The following is a 7643-nucleotide window of genomic DNA, read 5'->3' as shown; positions in this document are numbered from 1 at the left end:
GGCGCGGGATCGGGCAGTGTTTCGTTCTGCTGTGCATGGGGTCGCTATGAGTTGGAAACGACTCGACGGCACTTAACAACAACAACAATGGCTAATAATCATAAGCATTTCTTTACGTTTGTTGGCTGTCTGTATATCTTTGGTGAAGTGTCTCTTCATATCCCCTGCCCATTGTCTAACTGCATAACTTTTGTTGAAGTGTTGAAGTTAATTTCTATAACTTTAAGACATTAGTGCCTTGCAGACATGCAGTTGCCAAAAATTTTACTTTTAACCTTTCAAAATCTCTGTTTTAGATGTCTCCTGTATTCTGCATAGATGTATATAAAATGTTGCTTTGGGAGCCTATTATTTGAAAATCTTTCTTTTAATAGGCAAGTAAGCCTTTCTAATTTTAGCCAATCTAATGGTTGTATGGTGGCATTTCATTGTTGTTTCATTTGTTTGTATCCGATAACTAGTGATATTTAGCATCTTTTCATGTGCTTATTGGCTATTTGCATATCTTCACTGTATAAACCTTCTTCTGCCCATGTGTTTTAATTGGTTTCTTGTGTTCCTGAGTTATATATAAGACTTCTTTATATATTTTTCATATTCTGGATATAATTCCCTTGTTTGTTATCTTTTTTCTCCCCCTGCGTTGTTTGCCTTTGTTTTCTTAATGGCATCTTTTGAAGACCAAACATTTTTAATTTCAATGAAGTCTAACTTTTCTTATAAATTTCATAATTTTTGTGTTCTAGTTAAATTAGTTTAGTGTTTGTGTATGTGTGTGCGTGCACACATATGTAATCTGTTTTACCTTTTACATGTACTTCATATTTCAGCAGGAAGTAACTACTGTAAAAATTTTCAACTTTGTAGCTACCTGTTCTTGAATACAGCCTGAAATTTCTTAGCTTCTATTGAAATATAAAACTACTACTATATATCATTTTTCTAAAGGGGTATTTGTGGTTTCCAAGGAAATACATGCATAAATAATAAGGCATTTAAATGCTTCACACAAATACATTTACACGTCATTTCTTCTAATAAATGGGATGGATAGCCTAAGTAATAACTGCCCACCAAATACCTGAAATCTAGATTATTACCTTCTGTAAAGGGCCAATGAATTTAAAATAAAAATCATTATGAAGCTAAGCATTTCCTTTTAAAGACATTTAACAATTCTCATTTTTCCAAAGTTACTTATAAATGTATAATAAATTTTAGTTACCAAGCTTTATATCTCATCTTACATTCATTGTAGTTAAAGCTACTGTAAAGAAATCATTCAAAGTATACTTAAACTTTTACTATCTATGTGAGTATTCAACAGTCATAATTGTAAACCAACCATGAAACATGTAATTAACATTTTAAAGAAGATAATCTTTTTCTTCTTTGAAACAAAAGTGACAAAAACTAATTTTTGTTTATGTCAGGCTTTTTATAATGACTCAATGATATCTGGAATTGGCAACAGTTTTTGAAATTAAATGCAATTAAAAAGTTTATAGAATAGAATTGGTTATTTCTAATGTGTAAGCTTTTAGTAATTCATAGCTAATTAAGCAATAGTATAGTTCTATGTGTTACATTCAAAATCACATTAAGATCTTTATGGATAATATTGGTCTCAACATCACCAATGTTAGTTTTCAATGTAACACTTACATTATCTCAAAGAAAAGAAGAGTCAAGATATTAGACTGAAACCAAAAAAAAAAAAAAAATCTATTTTGGAAAGGTTACTTTGACAAAAGTATAAAACCAGCTGCCAACTAGCATATCCAAAACCAAACCCACAGCCATCAAATCAATTCAGACTTATAGTGACCTTGTAGGACAGAGTAGAACTGCACCAAAATGTTTCCAAGTCTAAATCTTTATAGAAGCAGACTGCCACATCTTTTATCCCATGGAATGGCTTGAACTGCTGACTTTTCAGTTAGGAGATGAGTGCTTTAACCACTAGGGCCCACTATTGGACTAGAAAAGGTCTTAAAATTCTAACTTTATTCCCAATGCAGGAATCGTTCCTATAATATACAACAAAGAACAACAGCTGAATTCTCTAAATAATGCCATTTAGTAAGTATGCATTGCTGCTAGTGGTATCAGTCTCATTCATGAATTTCCTATGACCTTCACCTTCTGGTCCTAGCTCTGTTTTCTAAACTATAAAGAAAAATTATACTTCTCAAACCAATCAAGCAATGAAATCATCATAGAGGTAAGCTCCATAGAAAGAAAAATAAGCAACTATGAAGCTTTTATGTACTTATGTTATTCTGTGGCCAGGTGCTATCACCTCAGCTCTGATTCACAACTTTATGTACAATACAACAAAATATGGCCTGGTCCTGTGCCATCTTCACAATCCCTGCTACAGTTGAGCCCATCGTTGCAGTCACTGTGTCAATCCATCTCGTTGAGGGTCTTCCCTTTTTCGCTGAGCCTACAAGCATGATACCCTTCTCTAGGGAATGGTCCCTTCTGACCAAAGTAGGTGAGAAGAAGTTTGGCCAGTCTCACTTCTAAAGAACATTCCAGCTGCACTTCTTCCAGAATAAAAATGTTCATTCTTTTGGCCATCCATGGTATTTTCAGTATTCTTCACCAACACCACAATTCAAAGGCATCAACTCTTCTTCAGTTTTCCTCATTTATTGTGCTGCTTTCACATGCCTATGAAGCAACTGAAACTACCTGGCTTGGGTTACATGCACACCTTAGTCTTCAAAGTGACATCTTTGCTCCCTAAAATTTTAAAGAGGTCTTTTACAGAAGATTTGCCCAGTGCAATAAACCTCTGACTTCTTGACGCTGTTTTTGACTGTGGATCGGATCCAAGTAAAATGAAATCCCTGACAACTTCAAACTTTTCCCCATTTATTGTGATACTGCTAACTGGTCCAGTTGTGAGAATTTTTGTTTTCTTTATGTCAAGGTGTAATCTTCTATACTGAAGACTATAATCTTTGATCTTCATCAGTACTTCAAGTCATCTTCACTTTCAGCAAGCAAGGTTATGTCATCTGCAGATCACAGGTTGTTAATGAGTCCTCCTCCAATCTTGATGCTGCATTCTTCATCATGTAATCCAGGTTTCCAGATTATTTGCTCAGCATACAGATTGAATAAGTGTGATGAAAGGATACAACGATGACACACACCTTCCCTGATTTTAAACCATCCAGTATCTGCCTGTTCTGTCTGAATGACAGCCTCTTGGTCTATGTATAGGTTCCTTGTGAACACAATTAAGTGTTCTGGAATTCTCATACTTTGAATTTTACCCATAATTTTTTATGATCCACACAGGCGAATGCCTTTACAAATTCAATAAAACACAATTAAACATCTTTCTGGAATTCTTTGCTTTCAGCCAAGATCCTTTTGACAGCAGGAATGATATCCTTAGTTCCATCTCCTCTTCTGAATCCAGCTTGAATTTCTGGAAGCTCTCTGTCAATATGCTGCTGCAACTATTTTTGAATGATCTTCAGCAAAATTTTACTTGTGTGTGATATTAATATTGTTGTTGTTGTTGTTGTTATTTGCCATTGAGTCGGCCCCAACTCCTAGCGACCCCTCCTTGGGCTTCCGAGGCAGTTATCACTACGGAAGTAGGATTGCCCAACCTTCCTTCCGAGGAGTGGCTGGTGGGTTTGAACCTCCAGCCCCCTGGTTAGCAGTCAAGTGATATTAATATTATTGTCTACAATTTCCACATTCTGTTGGATCATTTTTCTTTGGAACAGGCACAAACATGGATCTCTTCCACACAAATTATGGGATGACATCAAGAACATCATACATGTTGGAGGAAAAAAAAGGGGGTGGGGACCAGGTTTGCTGGTCCAATAGAGCCTGGTGGAACCACTGAGACTATGGCCCTTAGCTGCCCTTCAGGTTTGGAATTGAACCCACACCTGTGGTTTCCAGCCAAACAAAACACAGGTATATGAGTTGAACATTTACCTCAAGTAGATACACTCCTTGGAGAGAACAATCATGGGAGAAAGAAGGGCTGTTTATGCACAGGGAGATAGCTCATGGGGCAGGAGTGCATGGACACTGGGAAGAGGTAACTATAGGGAGGAAGTGGGAGGGGAGCTGTTGCATTGTGGTAAACTGTGGTCAATGTCATGAGACAAAGTATATGTGAACCGCTGTATGGAAAGTAAATTTGCTCTGTAAACATTCACCCAAATCACAATTAAAAAAAAACAATCATACATGAAGAAAGCAAAAGGCCATTAAAAGACAGCAAAGGAAGAAAAGACCAAAGTGAATGTCAAAAGAGACTTTGAAACTAGTTCTTAAATGAAGAACAGCTAAAGCAAATCAACGAAATGACTAAATAAAAGAGCTGAATGGAAGATTTTAACAAGCAGCTTAAGAAGATAAAACATTATAATGAAACATACAAAAACCTGGAGTTAGAAAAACAAAAGGGAATAACACATTTTGAATTTTTAAAGCTGAAAGAACAGAAGAAAAAAAATTCAAGGCTCAAGTTGTAACACTGAAGGATTCTATGGGTAAAATACTGAATGATGCAGGAAGCATCAAAAGAAGATGGTATTCAAATGAAGTCACTGTACCAAAAAGAATTGGTTGACATTCAGCTATTTTAGGAGATAGCATATGATCAAGAACCAATGGTACTGAAGGAAGAAGTCCAAGCTGCACTGAAGGAACTGGCAAAAAAACAAGGCTCCAGGAAATGATGGGATACCCACTGAGATGTTTCAACAAAAGGATGCAGCACTGGAGGTACCTACTCATTTATGCCAAGAAATTTGGAAGACAGCTACCAGGCCTTAATCTTAAAGAGATTTAAGATACAGAAATGCTACATTAACTCAAACTGGATCTCACAGAAAATAAGTAGGCCAAAAATAATTTAATATATTTCAATTTCTAAGTTTCTTGTTTGGTTGTCATGGAAACTTATTATAACAAATGATCCTGAATATGTAATAGATAGATATATTGATCATAATCAGCAGACAATGCTAAGGAAAATGTAAATATGGAAATGATGAGTCTAAACTACAAAGATTTTAACAAGCCTAATGATTTTTGAAAAATATTTATAAGGTAGGATCAATGATTCAAACTTTGTACCATACCAGATAAACTTTGTTTGTTTTCCCAAACAATGGAATTAACTTATTAACTTATTAACTGTTCAGTATCAACATGCTACTATTCAGTGTAAATTATAAGGTTTTTTTAAAAAATTTTTTATTTATCTTCTCAAGGAAACACATATATCAGTTTGGGCTTATTTCTTCTAAGACTGAGATTTTCAAATGTTGTTGTTGTTGTTGTTATGTGCCGTCGAGTCGGCCCCGACTCATAGCAAAGCAGTATATTAAAAACAATGAATCACTGGTAGACCATTTGCCTGCGTGCATTTCCATCTAAGCAAATACCAATAAAGTAGACAAAGGAAGATTACTGTATATAAAATTGAGGGATGGACACTTTGGTTTGATAATACGTGACAAAGAATCAACAAAATACATTTGGAGTCATGTTATAACCAAACTTAACCAGTAGTGAAGACATGTGTGTGGGGAAAGAAAAAGGTAACTAGATCCACTGTCATGACCAGGAATGGGAAGTGTGTACTATGGTAGCTTGGTAAAGGAAACACACCTGACATGTTGCTATGGCAGACTAGGTAAAAGGAATACATGTGAAAAAAGAATGATTTTAGTGGTTCTAGATCAAATGACTACAGTCAACTCACCTAAAGATAAGTTCTGGTCATGACTATGTGAAAAATACACTTTTGAATATATTTTCATCTACTCAATTATGAGTTTCTTAAACTTATTTCTCAACTTGTCATTTAAAGATTTTTAAACCAGTATACTCTTGAATTTAATTTATTGTAATGATATCTAATTTGTAGCATTTAAAAAATTTAAATTAAAATGTAAATGCTTTATTGTTGAGGCCTTTTTTAAAAAAACAAATAAATCCTTTAGAAATTTTTTATTATTTCATCTAAACATGCCTTGTTCAAACTTAAGAAGTTTCAAAATTAAAATTTTATTTTAATAAAACTTTTCACTCCAATTTTATTTTTAGGCACCTGAGTTGACCTAAAAACAATCCAAAAAGTTGAGGATTAGGTAAATCTGTCATTACCAGTTTTAAATTAAATGACCAGTTATAATATATTTTTTTTTCTTTTTTTTTCCTGTTCTTCCTAAAATTATCTTAAGTTGTTTTCTAGTTATTTTATGAAGCAGAGAAAAAAACTGAAACAAAGTAATTCATAGCAAATCACAAAATCAGAATCCAGGTTGCAATCTACTTCTTAAAGTGGATAAGATTATTGTCTTATCCATCATGAAATTATTGTCTCCAACTATATTTTGGCAAGTGATTAACACAATAATAAGTAATTTTACTGTAGTTCATGTTGACACACTTTATTCTAAACCAGATATTGTTTTAATTAGTTTGGGAACGTTTTGGAAGCAAATCTTAATACCAAAAAAACAAACTCACTCCCATAGAATCAATTCTGACTCACAGCGACCCACTTTGGGTTTCTGAGGTGATCTGTAGGAGATCCTGGATAGAGTGGAGAATAATGTGGAACAAAACTCAAAATCATTTAAAAAAGAAAAGGACCAAGTTTGCTGGTCTGATAGAGCCTGATGGAACTCCTGAGAATATGGCCTGTAGCTGCCCTTCAGGTCTGGAATTGAACACACTCCTGTAGCTTCTAGCCAAACAAAAGACAAACATATGAGCTGAACATTTACAATTGGTAGATATACTCCTTGGAGATAACAATCATGGGAGAACAGAAGGCCTGTGTATGTACAAGGAGACAGCTCAGGGGGCAGGAGTGCATGGGAGGGAAGGATATAGGGAAGAAGTAACTATGGGGAGGATGTGGGAGGGGAGTTGTTGCATTATGGGAAACTATAGTCAATGTCATGAGAAAAATGTATGTGAGCTACTGTATAGAAAGTACATTTGTTCTGTAAACTTTCACCTAAATCACAATAAAAATTAAAAAAAAAAAGTCTAATGTCACCTTTGCCAAATTTTTGGTTTTTTGATACCTCAAAAGAACTGTAACAAACAATTAGTCAATACTAAAATTAAGACCCAATGACCAAACTCAAAATAAAATTAGATTGATAATGTCTACATAAAATTTAATTCACAAATAATAAATAAGCCAATTTTCTAAAACAATTTAGTTGCTTTGTTCTGAGCTTATAACTCAGTTCTCTGCCCAGACTTCTCTATACTTGAAAAAAGAATTGCTGCCCACCCCCCAACAAAAAAAAAAAAAAAGAAAGAAAGAAAATCAAGAGTGCTTTTCAAGAAAGTTCTTAGATCCTATGAAGTTTGGAAAAGAGTTCATTGAACTTAACGTACTGTATTTAACTTCAATACTTCTACTTAGGAGTCAATCAAGAGTCACCTCTAATCAAGACCTAGAGTTCCCTGAATTTAGTGGGAACTTACTACAAGTCTCAAATAAACTACTCAAAAATCAATGTGATTGCATCTCGGGAGGCAGGGCAAGATGGCGGACTAGGCAGAAGGATTGCACAGACCCTCTTCAACAAAGAAAAGGGAAACCAATTAACACAGACACAGAA

Source organism: Orycteropus afer, unplaced genomic scaffold (assembly GCF_000298275.1).
Source record: "Orycteropus afer afer isolate SDZICR_OR568_19922 unplaced genomic scaffold, OryAfe1.0 scaffold00184, whole genome shotgun sequence".
Classification (NCBI taxonomy): domain Eukaryota; kingdom Metazoa; phylum Chordata; class Mammalia; order Tubulidentata; family Orycteropodidae; genus Orycteropus; species Orycteropus afer.
Note: the sequence above shows the minus strand (reverse complement) of the source record.